Source organism: Artemia franciscana, chromosome 11 (genome assembly GCF_032884065.1).
Source record: "Artemia franciscana chromosome 11, ASM3288406v1, whole genome shotgun sequence".
NCBI classification, from domain to species: Eukaryota; Metazoa; Arthropoda; class Branchiopoda; order Anostraca; family Artemiidae; genus Artemia; species Artemia franciscana.
This window is the reverse complement of record NC_088873.1, coordinates 21,358,419-21,373,965: the sequence shown is the minus strand read 5'-3', so window position 1 is coordinate 21,373,965 and position 15,547 is coordinate 21,358,419. Positions and strand designations below refer to the sequence as shown.

Below are 15,547 nucleotides of genomic sequence, written 5' to 3'. Positions count from 1 at the left end.
GCAAGAAAACGTCCCAAAAGACTAGTATATTCACCGTGGTCTTGACAAGTAAAGGCCATGTGTCATACTGCATACAAAAAAAAAATCATACAATGGAGAAAGGGCCATTTATGGCAAACAAACAGCACTCTCTCATTTTCCAATTCTCAAGTGGGATCAGGAAAAGGACTTTGATACACATCTTTTGCTTTTAGAACAAAACTAAGAAGAAAACAGTTCTGCGTTTTAATAGTCAATATACATATATATATATATATATATATATATATATATATATATATATATATATATATATATATATATATATATATATATATATATATATATATATATATATATATATATATATATATATATATATATATATATATATATATATATATATATATATATATATATATATATATATATATATATATATATATATATATATATATATATATATATATATATATATATATATATATATATATATATATATATATATATATATATATATATATATATATATATATATATATATATATATATATATATATATATATATATATATATATATATATATATATATATATATATATATATATATATATATATATATCGATGCGTTGGCGATGCATTGGAAGACTAAGTCACAAATCAGTGGGGAAACGAGCCAAGCCGAAGCTGCTGATTGAAGCAGTGTGAAGGCGAGCTAAAGTCAACTTGTTGAAAAAATGAGTCAAGTCTTTATTTGGTACAAAAATAAAATAGATGTTAATCTGATACAGAAACGGATCAAGTCCATTTACTACACCCACCCCCTTATTTTGAAAAATATCTTTTTGGAGTATTTTCATTGAAAATGTCTCTTTTGTTTTTTCATAAAAATGCCTCTCCTACAATTAAAAAAAATAGGTTCTGACCCCCCTTACATTTTGTGAATTGTCGCTACTGGCTAAGTTCAATCTGTACTTAGTCCTTCCCTGGTGCCAATTCTTTAGCAAAAGTATGATGGGGAGTACCTAGTTCAAATTGAGAACGTACAATGACATCTTAGATACTACTAGGTGGTAGGATAAAAATCAAACAAACAATCCCATGAGGAAGCATTGTATTTTTGATATCAGCTTTAGTAAGCACCTTTATCAAAACAGTTTGTGATAAATCAATTTTTTTTCTCATATGAAGAATATTTAGTCCTTGATTAATAGGTACTTGTTTGCCGCTGGGTTTGCAAGAAAGAGGATAATTTCCACGTCATAAACTGGTGAAAGATTGCTATGCTGCCTCGAAGATTTTTCATGCAAATTAAAGAAGATTAGCTGGTACGAATTGGAGCATTTCTGAAATTTCAGTTGGAAAACAGAGATAACATTATTCTTGGAATAATTCCAAGTTGGTAGCTCCTAGAGCACCAATGTTTTAAGATGACAATTTCTCGCTTCACGGATTATAAACTGGGAAGTTTGTTGCCGTAAATGTTTTCATTTCAACTGAACAACTCAACTTTGAATTTCTTTGATAAGGATTCATTTTGAAATAGATAGAAAAAGAAAATCCTAGGCTGGGTGTATAGAGAGCAGTAGAGGGTGATAGAAAAAGGAGAGAAGGAGATACAGAGAGAATGAGAGATTCTGTTTTGGTATTTTCATTAACCAAGGAAGAATGATTGATCTAACTGTTCAAACATGAAGTTCGCTCTTTACGCTAAAGTTTGACTCTTTGCCACAATTCTACTTTTTAAAACAATTAAAAGCTTTAGCGTAAAGAGCGAGGGATTGTGGAGGGGACAACCCATTTCATATACGGAGTAATCTCTGTTCGTTTTAAGTTTTAATGTCGCTCCTTACTTTCAGTTAAAAAACCTAGTTTTTTTTTTATTTAATCAATAACTAAGATCAACCGACAAGTCTGATGTTTCCTGTGACCTAGGAGGGAGCATTTCCTGCCAAACTGGGAACTAAACTTATGTACTGCTCCATCTATTGCGCCACTTCATGGTATCACGTTGTAAAATCTAACACGACATCGTCTTACAATAGAAGTAGAAGACACATATTTTAATAAGTAACTATTGCATAAAACTTCTTTCAAAGAAATAATAAAATTGTCAGATTTTAGTAGAGTCAACACATACATACATGTATCTGCGAGCACTGATGTAAATAGCCGAGATTAGCAGGTAAATGGGACTGAGCAGTGGCAGCTTGAGTTAAGAGAGGGCCAACTGTGTAATCGAAGGTCCGATCACTGACCCAAGCAGCAGTCCAAGGGAAGCCTGAGTCATCTGCAAGGGCCAAAGGTACAGCCACTAGCTTGAATAAGAAGAATGAGCTGAGTGAGATTGATAGATCGACTATGGGCAGAAGAACTAGACTCTTCAAAGATCACCGTTAAGAAGCCATGTAACACTGAAGCTTTGCAAGAGTGGAATGACTCAAGAATGTAGTGGAAAAACACACCATGAGGAAGATCACAAGAGAGAAACGATTACAATATTTGGTAAAGACTTTCCCACCCGGTAATTATTATAATAATATTTTATCTAATTATTGTATTAATATAATTATTATAATATTGTTATAATAACTGATCTCAAATGTACTAATAACTAAGAAATGTTTTCCCACCCAGAAAAAGTTAAACTGATTGCATAACAGTAAAAATCGAAATCGTTTTAGACTAAAATGGAAGCTTTGGTGGTCACTCATTTCAGAGCTATTCAAGTAGGATGTCCTTTGTTCTTACAATAGCACCCACAATATAGTTCTCTCTACCTTGCTTGTTCTGAATATTTTAACGGATTCTAGTTTGTTTTTGTTATTGTTTGTTTCGGCAAGATGTATGCAACTAGAATTCAATTTTTCAATTTCTCAATTCAATGTTTCGTATTCGTTTAATGAAATAGCTATCGTAGCACTCAAAAATGGACGCTAAATTACGCTACTTTTACAATCACAAGATGATCACTTGTTAGCTACACTTCCAAAATATAACACAACTTTCAATTCACTTGTTAAATGCACTTAGGAATTGTGGTACAAAGGAGTTTGCGAAACTGCTCGTACGACACTTGACTGGTTCTAGTTTGTAGTAATGCCTAGTATGTCTGCTGATAGATGCAGATGGTGAACGTATGGATCGGTACTTATCGTTTGGTAATGGTGATTTTCCAAATTTCATTATTAGCTCAAGTCTTCGATCGAATAAGGTGGGTAAACTCAAGAGCTCAAGGGTACTTTCGTAGCTGCTAAAACTGGGTCAAAGTCCTGGTAGTGCGTATTTGAGCATAGCCTAGTTCAGCTGCCATGTAAGCTGTGTTCTGAGATTGGGGACCCCAAACGGAACAGCAATACTCGAGGATATGCCTGATGTAATGTTGTATACGCCAGCATGAACTGACGATCAGAGAAGCCTAACCTGCGCATACTTGTTAAACTCTGGATTGAGTAGTGGGTTGAGTACCTTTGTGCACTATAAGTAATGGCACGGGTAAAATATAATGCTCATTGCGCTGACTTTCATGTACACTAGCAGAGAAGCGGTGACCCAGTAAAGAGCAATGTGTCTACCATGTATCATCATTTTTAAAAGCTTCTATTATACTTCTTCAGTCCGAGTCGTGGCTTGATTTGGTGTTAGCAACATTATCTAAAAATTAAATGCCATAATTTTCACCTCCAACACCTTTAATAAATCATGATATATTTCGAACATGGCAATTGTATTAACATTTCAGTGTTTTTTGCAAGATTTTGCGATAGTGAAATTTTGTTGAAGAAAATAAAAAAGATTCTGCTGCTTCATTTTCACAGACCGCTACGAATCCATCATGAAAGACCAATCGACAATCTGGAGAGACTAAAGACAAAACAAACTGCCAATACTAGATTCCGTTAAGGTATTCAGATAAGAATAATAAAGTACGTTATATGTTGAGTGATACTGTAAGCAAAAGTCCTTAGTCAGAGAGGAGCATGGGCGTCCGTAGCTTCTTGTCCAGTGGGGTGGGGGCAGCCGTACATACCCTTCTGAAATAAATTTCAGATATGTATTGATTGGAAAACACTTTCAAACTTGTTAAAAGCTTAGACTGCTTCTTTTCATCAAATTTATTTGATATAACACGAAGTAATAATGTATACAGGGTTGCCACAACGGTTAGTTCCTAAAGTATTAAAATTGCTCAACTTTGCAACTTTGCTACAGTAAAAATAAGTTTTGCGCGTGTCGCGGTGCGATATCGATATCGGAACCGATATTTGGACATTTCTGTTTTTTTCCAGCTTTTTCAACAATCTGCCTTTTATCAACTGCCTTTTTAGCCATCTACATTTTTTCAACTGCTTTTTCAACCATCTGCTTTTTCATCCATATCTAATCTAAATTTGAATTTCTAGGGGTCAGCTGCCCTCCCCCTCCGTACGCCCCTGGAGAGGAGCCTAATATATGAAAAAAGTTTTAGAGCTGTCTCCCCCCTAAAAAATTTGTGCAAAACATGGCCAAAACACTTCCTTCCGATCAACTCAAAACATACATGTTTAGATCCTTAGGCTAAGTGGACCCCAGTTTGGAAAGAAAAATAGAAAAATAAACTAATGACTCCCCACAACACGACAGTCAACAAAAGACCAAGAAGTGATTTTCTCCTTGACACCTCTGATGGAAAGAGTGAAGTAGAAACTTGGGAAGGAGCTCATTCGGAAGGAAATGGAAAGTTCTATTGCCCATCTTACGATCAGAAGTGATTAGAGGAAAAACAGCCTCCCTCCCGTGCCCTTTCTAATAGTTACCCTTAACAAAGGCACTCAAAGAAAAATATTTTTACGCTCAGAATTTGTTTAAGTGTAATAAATATACATTAAAGAAGGACCAAGACAATTTGATTAAAATTCCTCCCTCCTCCTGCAGGCTATGCAAGCATAAAGACTAGTTTTCCTCATAGAACCAGATGCAAGGTATAGATGACACAATGTGCAGTTGATGTTCAAAAAATTTATGCTTGATGCCACTTCTTTTTTAGGCAAAGTACTCTCTGATATAACGTCTGCTTTGAGTCAAGAGCAGCCAACTTACAGGTCGCGGGCAAAATATGGTCCGTTTTCAATATTTTTCCAGCCTATGAGATTACACTTACAAATTATAATCGCCGAAGTAGTCAAAACAAACGTGTTAGCAAAAACATTATTTTTGCATCAACGTATTAAAGATTAAGCGCCGAAATGATGAGAAAATTTGAAATATAAGATCAAATTTGACGCTAGACATTTTGAAAAATTCCAGTTTGAAAATCAAATTTTCCAGTTATAATAACCTGGTGCAAAATGTTGTTATCGCTTTTGGCTCGTTTTTTTTTCAAAATTGAAGTTGACCAAGCACAAAAAATGCTCAAACCAAACGGAGACTAGTCTGCAACACCAATTGCGGTAAACCAAATTTTAGCAGCCTCTCCGAATTTAGATTGATTTGCAAAGCCAAGAAACAAACATCGTACTAGCAAAATGAAGATTGGTTAAAGCCTTATTTCGTTTTTTTTTAGTTTTTATGATTGGTGGTAAATATTTCTTTTGCATTTACAATGTGACCTTAGTACCATTATTGTTGTAAAATCTACGTTTAGATGTAAGAATAATAATAAACACAATAACAATTACTAATCACGTTTCAATTTGTCACTCTAAATAATTCTGATGGAGGATCTAAAATCAAACAAGGGGATATATAATTTCACAGGCGATCTGCAGAGCTATGACACATTTCAAAAATGACGGCAAAATCAATTGGGTTGGCCACGCCTGTTTTAAGTAGACGATATTAAGGTGACCATGAACAAGCGTGCTAGAAATAAATTTTACAGAACTGAATAGGTCTAATTCATTTTTTGTCATTCAACTCTGAAAAATCGATACTTTGGTATCGATTCCAAGTATTACCCGTCTCTATTTTCTAGTGTTTCATCGCCATAATCAGAAAATAGATAAATTTTTAATTTTAGGGAAGAAACCCTCTAGCCCTCCTTAGATTTGAATAAAAGACACTTTCATTTTTATGAAAACCAATCGAAATCTCGGATGTTTTCCGTTTTCCCAAGTTGTTTTTTTTTAAAACAGGAAAAATGATTTTTCTTTTCATTTACTGACGATTCTTATTCAAGCTTGCAACAAGCTCACAAACAAGTTTAATCACAGTCACGAAATTTATAAATAAAAAGCACATTTCCCCATCAACCATCCTATCTTCTCCACAAGAGAAAAAGGCCTTTATTCCTCTTTCATCTCCCTTCTCTCTAGTACTTTCGCAGACACAGTATGTAATTGCTCGTTACGAATGTTTGTGTCATAATGAAATTACTAAAAGCTTCTTATTCCTCTTCGAAGCACTCTTCATTAACCATAGCACATTTGCCTGAAACTTATTTCCATGGTTGAACATAGCCAGAAATTATTTCATTTGAACATCATCCAAGATCCCTTTCAAAATCAATTATATAGAATCTTCATTATCAAAAGGCAATATTAAATATTTGTAAGAATAAGTTCTTTATATTATATTGAAACTTCTATGTCTCCTTTTTTCTTATGCTTCAATATAGTTTTCCTTTATGGAAACTTCTTGGTACATCTGTAACACTGGTTACGCATTTGAAGTAAATTCGCAAAGTGCTCTGATTTTCTAGTGATGTTTTCATAATAGTACCAACTTTTTTAAACAGAACAGTTTAGTTGAAATCTAAATAGCATTTAGGAGAATTTTGGATGGGCAGTATTACCCCTTTCAAGGCTTTGTTTCATCTCTTTTAAGTTTTAGTTCAGTAATCCCGTATTTTGATTTTAGTTTCAAATACTTAACACAAAAGATAAATCTTACAGTAGTATTTGGGGGAGTTTAGATGGGCAGTATATCCCTCTTACAGAGTATTATTCACCCATTTTTTAAAGTTCTTACTTTAATTATTAGCCAAAGGGGTGCTATTATTTCGTCACCTGATGCAGATCTCGGAAGGCCACGTGGGTCGGAATTTCCGCCACTTTAATTACACGCCACCTGCTGTACAGGATTTCTAAGAAAGAGAGAGAGATCCCTGAGATTCAACAGGATTTTAAAAGGTAGCTCTGAAGCTTAAATTACATCTCTTCGCCAAATGTCTATGCAAATACGAATATTTTTGTGGTAAAATTACCTTATGAAGTATGAAGGAATACATGTAAAATAAAGCGTTTCTGTTCCATAAATAAAAAAGTAATAAATGTTTAAAATTAAAGGTCAAAGAGACAGTAACTCATTTCTTGGGACTATTGATTCTAAATGACCACCCAGGAAAATAAATAAACAGAAAAGGATAAAAGAATGTTCTTAGAATGGCATCAGAGCAAGGAAAAATCTGGACACTCGTACTGATTTAGTTTCATCAGGAAGCTTCTAGGCAGGAACAATTATCACAAAAATTCTTTCAACAATCAGACTATTTAGAACTATTTTACAGAAGAAATTCCTTCAACACCTTTAAAATTAGATTCAACCGTTACATAAAGTTAAAAAACAGGCTACGTGTATGATATGCATCTCAAGAAGTAAAGTTAGGTTAATCCTAAGAAAATATACGTATGATATATACCTACAGGTACATTATCATACCTGACAATATGCCTATTATCAGGTTTGATAAAAATATAATACTTTAGAAACAAATTTAGGCTAAATATTCGCACATTAGGGGGGTTGGGGTAAAGTGCAGCGGGTCTGCATGCATAATGTATTAGTTACAATTATCCTGATATTACTAAGTAAGAATTGTTTTCTGATTTGACACTGTCCAAATATTTCACCCTCCCCCCTCTAATGTTCAAATATATAGCCCAAATTATATATTTACTATCTGTTCTGTAAATTATTTTTATCTTTTCTTACGCTAAGTTGAAAGAAACTAGCGAAAGAAAACGGTTTACAGGGCGTCAAAGCATGAACAACTTAGAGATGCGGATGTAAATCATACAAGTATCAAAAAAAGAATACAAATTCCAAGAGCTGTGACATATCTTCGTTATTACCGGCGGCAAAGAGTATGGATAACTTCCGAGAGTAGAAATATTCCTAATTTTTACAAAAAAAAAGATCTGTAGAATCTGTAAAATATACCTGTGTAATATATAAGATCTGTAAAATCGAACTGCCACTCCCTTGGCGAAACCCTGGTTATTATCTCTGCCAATAAGACGTGAGTCCGTAATTTGTAGTCCTCATACGTATCTAACACACTCGATAGGGAGTGCACTATTAGCAATGAAGTCATTTCATAAGAAAAGTTCGCCATAAAAGATAAACATTAGCCTCCCAAAGATAAGTGAGTTTTGATTCAATGTCCAATTGTTCAAGACTTTTATTTTAGAAACTATTGTTATGCCAGATGTACAAGCTGTAAGCTCTTAAGTACTAAACCAGAGCAAAAAAGAAGATGATATAAAACTAGAATCCTCTGACTCGAATTCTTTCGTCTAAAGAACCACTTTAGTTCAGATTGTCATGGAGAACTATTTCCTATGTTTTTCACAAAGCTCCCCTGTTATCTTATTCCAAATAGAGATCGAAACGATTAATATCACAGAAGAACGTGCAACTTTTTGCCTCAGATAAATGTTATTGTCCTAGTTAGTATTCATAACAAGACCCATATTTCCCCTGTTTTGCATCTTATGGCAAGAAGTCTTAGCAGATGACTGAAGTGAACTGCAAAGAGGATGGAAATTCATAATTCGCTTTTTAGTGTTGTTCTAAACACAAATTTGCTAAGGAAACGCGAGATTGTTGCCTTTGGAATATATGAAAATGTTTCTGTAATTGCTGTTTTTTGTTTTAATTTTAAATATGGAACCTCAAAAGTAAACACCTGCTTTTGAAGTCATCATCCGTCAAAAATACATGCACGTATTTATTTGATTTACTAGGATCTAATTTGATTTGTTAAGCATCTAAGGATGATGGGCTCAGATCTTTGGTCCCAGCAAATATAGCCTAATGCCATCTCCCTTCGTTCACCAAGGTTGACATGTCGAACTCTTGGGCATCACACATTTGTTATCTTTACATACTTTGTACAGAAAATCCGAAGAGCATGGCGAGTATGGAGCCTCTGAAAAAGCCTTAGAACTGCAAACAGAAATTTAAAAGTTTCCCAACGAAAATAGGGAGTCAGGGTGCAAGATTGCCTGTTCGATATAAAACTCTTGATCCCAAAAAGCACTCACTTTGATTGATAGATGTTCAGGTGGAGAGAATTGACCTATGAAAAAGACTACTGTGCTTATGGTGTCATCAATTTTTCCGAATATCAAGCAGCTCTACAAGGGCAATCAGCTCATGCACTGAGAGTCAAGGAGCTAAAAAAACAAAGCACAGGCTTCATTAAAGTAAACTTATACCTGCTAACAAGCAGAAGATCATCCACATATGCAATATAGGAGACATTTGAAAACCCTGAAGAGTAAGAAAACAGTATCTTACTAAGTACATTCAATAAACAAGCTTTAAAATATGAGTTTAAAGCACACCATCCTGACGGACACCAGATCTAACTGGGATTTTACCAAAGGCCTGGGAAACCTGTCACAACTGAATAAATGAATTCTGGTACCGAAATCAAAGTACACAAATAACTGAACTATTCACACTCAAACGTCCCAGAGAAAACCAGGCTTGAGAGTGACAAACAGTATCAAAAGCTTTAGATAGGTCTAACGCACAAAAGTGAACTTCCCTTTTTAAACGATGTGTTTCTTGTAACACTGTTGCAAGTATACGGTGGGCGTGCTGGCATCCTATACGCGACTTAAAACCGAACTGATTTGCATCATAATCCACCTTATCTAGAATAAATGGGAGCAATGCATATTCAAATAGTTTACCTAAATTACACGCTACAGTGATAGGGCGGTAGGATCCACAATTAAGCGGGTCCTTCCCTCGCTTCAGAACAGAGGTAACGGTACCACATAGGAAAGAATCAGGCACTAGTGAGCTACTAACACATATCTGAAAAAGTAGTTGCAGATGGCCAATCAACTCGGGAGAATGGACTCTTAAATGTTCAACACAAATCCCATTCAAATCAATCGACTTAGATTTTAGTCTTTTAATGCTTTTCACAACAGACAACAGGATAATATCTTTCTGGCATAACCTGCGCGGAATAGCTGAATCAAGCAGTCTAGAAAACCTGGAAGGACTACATAATTTACTGTACTGAAAATTGCCGAGTAATGACTAACCCTTGAATTAAACTGGACGAAACAGTCGGGTTTAGCTTACAAAATTCACCACTTCACTCCATTGCCAAGGACTTTTCGGAAATTCCTTACCCTTATACCGGACACTTCGCAAGTAAGATTTGATTTCAAAATTAGTCGTACTTTTAATATTAAATACATGATCCGAAGTGGGGCGGCAATACCCATTCCATATCCGAAACCACATTTTTGCCCGATTTTTAACACTTTTTAACTGAGGGTCCTCTTTCCATAAAGAAATTCTAGTTTTCGAACAAATACACGAAACAGGGACAGAAATGGCCTCGGCTTATTTGAGGCAGGCAACAATCTCAGATTAGTGAGAATTGAGTTGTGTTCGAGCATTAGGCGAGAATACACTGGTACAAAATAATGGTAGGGAACTGTCGCGCATGAGAGCCGAGTTGCCAAAGTAAAGATACATAAAGTCCAGTTAGCTTTATTTCATTCACGCTTATTATACCATTTCGTGCCCAGTACAAAACATTCACACTGATTCGGGCCAGAAGAATGCGAAACAGAGACGGAAAAGATAGGGGAAGTGACCAAATCTCATTCTTCATCTTGAACCTCGACACTCGAGTATATTACGCCAGCCGAGCAAACACAGTGGTCTATATCTGACATACTTCAACTATTATGAATATATGAAAAATCTGCACTCATAGCTACTATTTGATATCCATCTCGCAAAGACTGAAGTACAAGATCAGACCGAGTTGACTCTCTATTTATCTTGCAATTTAGGTATCTCGCTAAGATCCACTTATAGCAATGACTTTCAATATTTCGAAGGAAATTCATCAGAGATAACATAACTTTTGTGAATTTAGTAAGTGACAAAACTTTTTTTTTATCATGAAGTAGGTAAGTATTGATAATCATAAGGTTTGCAAATCGAAGGGCAATAAAATTATCGCAAGAGTGCATGCACTGGGGAGAAAAGCAAGAAAGTCTATTGCTCACAAGACATGCAAGCCCTCTGGAAGGTCTGCCCATCGTACGTCTGGCACTGGTTGTATTAACTACATGTTCGTTACTTCTGTTTAGTGAACTAATACTTAGAGCTGGCAAGCGATGTTCCTGTAGCAACACGATGTCAAAATCGTTCATTTTCTGATTTATTGAATAATCTTTGTCTTTAGTGCCATTTATGTTGAAAGAACAAACAGAAAACGTTACTAATCCAGTCATTTCTTGTTCGAGGCAGGCTTAGCTATGGCATTGTGGATTATGCGGCACTTTAGTCTGAATGCAACATGGCCTTCACCACATAGCGCACACTTCGGTTCAGCCAAGCATGGTGAATCTTTTGTCAATAAATTCATATAGCTGCAGGAGGAATAGCTGGGAAGGCTGGTGCAATTTGCCTTCATATGATCAGACAATTGACAATTATAACAGCAACGGAGAGGACGGAGGCACTCAAATACTCGGAAAATTTCATATTCTACCTTAAGTCCTTTAAGACGAAATGCATTTGAAAGTCCAGCAGCCTCGGAAAAGAATACCTTAACAGTTAATGACTGTCCTATGCACTTAGCGTCAACAAATCCTTCACGCCCCATGAACAAACTGACATCATAATCGAGCGGTACGCCTTTAATTAATTCAAAGAGTTTTGCTCTCGAAGTTTTGCATCGCACTTCAGAACATTAGGTACTGCATCATAGAAGTCCTTTGCAGTAACTGGGTCCATATAGACCAAAAGTTTATTTCCCAACGGCTTAATAGAATGAATGGCTTGGTGTCCCTTGATTTGGTCAAAGGCATCTCGGCGTTTCTCGGGATTGTTAAGTTTGGGAGAAATTCCAGAGATCACTATAGTAAAAATGGATGTGTTTACATTTGACTTATTCAAATGTAATTCAGATCTCTGGGAAAATTCAGATCATAAGATGTCACTTTTCCTTTTATCTGATTAAGGGTTTGGTCTAGCGAGTCAAGCTTACTGGCCAACCTGGAATACGCTACTGCAGGGTAATCGGCACTTCAGTAGGTGAGACAATGACAGACATAGGCGGCTGGGAATTATTAGAGTCACATTGACGCAGCAAGTCCAAAATATCTTTCAAATTTCTCTACGAAGCTAGATCGCCCTGCCCCTTTGGAACAGCATTATTCGGATCTACTATTCCCCAAAACTCTGCTTTGGCATCTTTAATGTCTTTATCATCAAATAATTCCGGTACGTGATTAATTATCGTCACTTCATCGATTCCTTCACGAAAATTTGATGGAAGAAAATTCAGAACAGGCGAAAATCCGTATTCCACTACCATCTTGCTCACGTTACAGCAATAACAACGGCAATGCGATCTCAAGGTTAAAAACAGTCCCTAGATACAGCCAGGTAAAAATCCAAACAATCAGTCTTTATACCAAAGACGAAAATATAAACTCTCTCTGGGAAAACAACTTCAATAAAAGTTCAGTTATTTCATTTAATCATTGGGTCACTGGGTTTGACAGTTGCTAAAATTAAATCTATCAAAAACACGAAAAAAACTTCCACATTATCTGATCTAGAACTTATTAAAGAGCAGACCGCTTGTTTGAAGCTATTATTCATTACTAGGACACAGGAAAAAAAAAATAATAGGACTTTGAGTTTGTGTGCGTTTCTGTGGTCGTCCAAGTGTTGGTTCCAGTGTTTGTTCCTGTTCCTTTCTGTATCCAATGTACTTTTATTCTATCCCAATGGATTTATAAAAAGAAGGCTACGTAGATATAAGCATTAGCTTTTAAATGGGCTCTCAAACAGCTCTATGGCCAGCACCTCGTTTGCACCGCAAAAAAAACGAGGAAGGGAGATATCAGTGCTGTCTAAGCTAAAATGTTACTGTACTTAATTTTTTTAGATGGGGGGGGGCAGAAAACATCCGTTTAAAGGTCTACGACCACAGTGATTTCAATAGTAGAGTTTTTATTTCAACCCACAGCCGCTTTAGAGAGTTTTAAAGTCCGAAATTCCCATAATGCTGTATTTGTCATTACTTTTGACTTTTAAGCATAACATATATAATACTTAACACTAACAGTTTCAAAATTTTTTTTATATAAAATCTAATTTCAAATGTATTTTTTAATTTCCCGTTACTATGGGTCGTGTTTAGCTCTTTACTAGGTTACACTTATTGCTGGAAACATGATCATACAAAATTTATCAACTATTCTTTTAAAGGGACTTAAATAAAAAAAACAAGTTTTTTCAACTGAAAGCAAGGAGCGACATTAAAACTTAAAACGAACAGAAATTACTTCGTATATGAAAGGGGCTGCATCCTCATCAACACTCCGCTCTTTACGCTAAAGTTTGACTCTTCCTCTCAACTCTTCTTTTTAAAACAGTAAAAAACTTTAGCGTAAAGAGCGGGGCGTTGATGAGGAAGCAGCCCCTTTCATATACGAAGTAATTTCTGTTCGTTTTAAGTTTTAATGTCGCTCCTTACTTTCAGTTGAAAAAACTTGTTTTTTATTTAATTTCTGAACGTTTTTGAATCAATGCATGTTTTGATTTTGGCTCTCCGCAGAGGAATAATTAAAACGAAATTTGCATTTTTTTTTTTTGGCTAAATGGCTTTCTCATAATTTTGATCGAATGATTTGAGAAAAAAAGAGCGGGGGAGGAAGCCTAGTTGCCCTCCAATTTTTTGGTTAATTAAAAAGGCAACTAGAACTTTTAGTTTTTTACGAATCTTTTTATTAATAAAAGATATACGTAACTTATAAATTAGCTTACGTAAAGAATTTTTTATTCTCATGTTTTTATTACACATATGAAAGAGTTCGCCCCCTCGTCAGTACCTCTCTCTTTACACTAAATCTTAAATTTTGTCCCAATTTATTAAGAATGACCCCTGAATCACAAAAGCCGTAGAATAAACAGTTGACATTACTAAAAATACTTTAGCGTAAAGTGCGAGGTATTAGGAGGAGGTGAGCCCCTCGAATGGGTAATAATTTCTGTCTTTTTAAGTTTTAATGCTGCTCCTTCCAGCTGAAAAAAACCTGTTCATATTTATTTTTTCATTTTTTTTTTTTAAATAATGCAAGTAAATCCTGCGCTCCCTTCATGGAAATTTTCTTCCCCCATAACAAATTCCTCGATGGAAAGTTCCCCCAGTATAACCCCCTCTTGTCAACCCCTCCCCCAACCAAAAAAATCCTCCTAAAAACGCCTATACACTTCCCAATAACCATTATTATGTGTAAGCACTGGTCAAAGTTTGTAACTTGTAGCCCCTCCCACGGGGACTGTGGAGGAGTAAGTCGTCTCCAAAGACATAGTTATAAGGTTTTTCGACTACGATGAATAAAATGGCGATCTCAGAATTTTGATCCGTTGACTTTGGGAAAACAATTAGCGTGGGAGGGGGCCTAGGTGCCCTCCAATTTTTTTGGTCACTTAAAAAGGGCACTAGAACTTTTCATTTCTGTTAGAATGAGCCCTCTCGCCACATTCTAGGACAACTGGGTCGATACGATGACCCCTGGAAAAAAAAAAAAAAAAAAAAAAAAAAAACACGCATCGGTGATCTGCCTTCTGGCAAAAAATACAAAATTCCACATTTTTGTAGATAGGAGCTTGAAACTTCTACAATAGAGTTCTCTGATACGCTGAATCTGATGATGTAATTTTCGTTAAGATTCTATGACTTTTAGGGGGTGTTTCCCCCTATTTTCTAAAATAACGCAAATTTTCTCAGGCTCGTAACTTTTGATGCGTAAAACTAAACTTGATAAAATTTATATATTTAAAATCAGCATTAAAGTGCAATTCTTTTGATGTAGCTATTGGTATCAAAATTCTATTTTTTAGAGTTTTGGTTTCTATTGAGCCGGGTCGCTTCTTACCATACAGTTCGTTACCACGAACTGTTTGATTCCAAAGGTATTAAAACATGATCTTTTCATTTAGTTCCAAAACAAACGAATCGAAAAAGAAAAGAATCATCAGAAGTAGAAAAATAGTAAACCGAAGGTCTCTGGAGTGTTATCAGCATCTGAAAGTAATTGAGAAGACCTAGAAGTGGGCAAAATTGACTTTTAAGAGGCAATTGAAAAGATTTATCTTGCGGATTAGGCATGTACTACGTTGAAGACAAAAATGAGAGCGGAATGATGAACGAATGGCGAAACACGTCTGTAGTCAACCGTAAATCCATTGAAATATTTCCCTCTTCAACCAAATTACTTTGATTTATGTAGTAGGGAGAATATATAGAATGTTTGATACATCAGAAAACTGATTAAATACCGATTTCAGAGGCAAAGCTCTAGCG

General features: G+C 35.4%; 1 protein-coding gene across 6 annotated transcripts in view; it reads right to left on the bottom strand.

Annotated features, from left to right (window-relative positions):
* LOC136032960 (tyrosine-protein kinase transmembrane receptor Ror-like) overlaps nucleotides 1-15,547 on the bottom strand; it is a 595,320-nt gene that overhangs the window by 327,935 nt on the left and 251,838 nt on the right. The window contains exon 1 of one of the 6 annotated variants that reach the window (XM_065713450.1): nucleotides 8,119-8,243. The exons of the other annotated variants lie outside the window; for them this stretch is intronic. The gene's annotated coding sequence lies outside the window, so the exon portion shown is untranslated. Of the gene's footprint in view, nucleotides 1-8,118; nucleotides 8,244-15,547 lie in introns of those variants that run through there. 6 annotated transcript variants of the gene reach the window in all.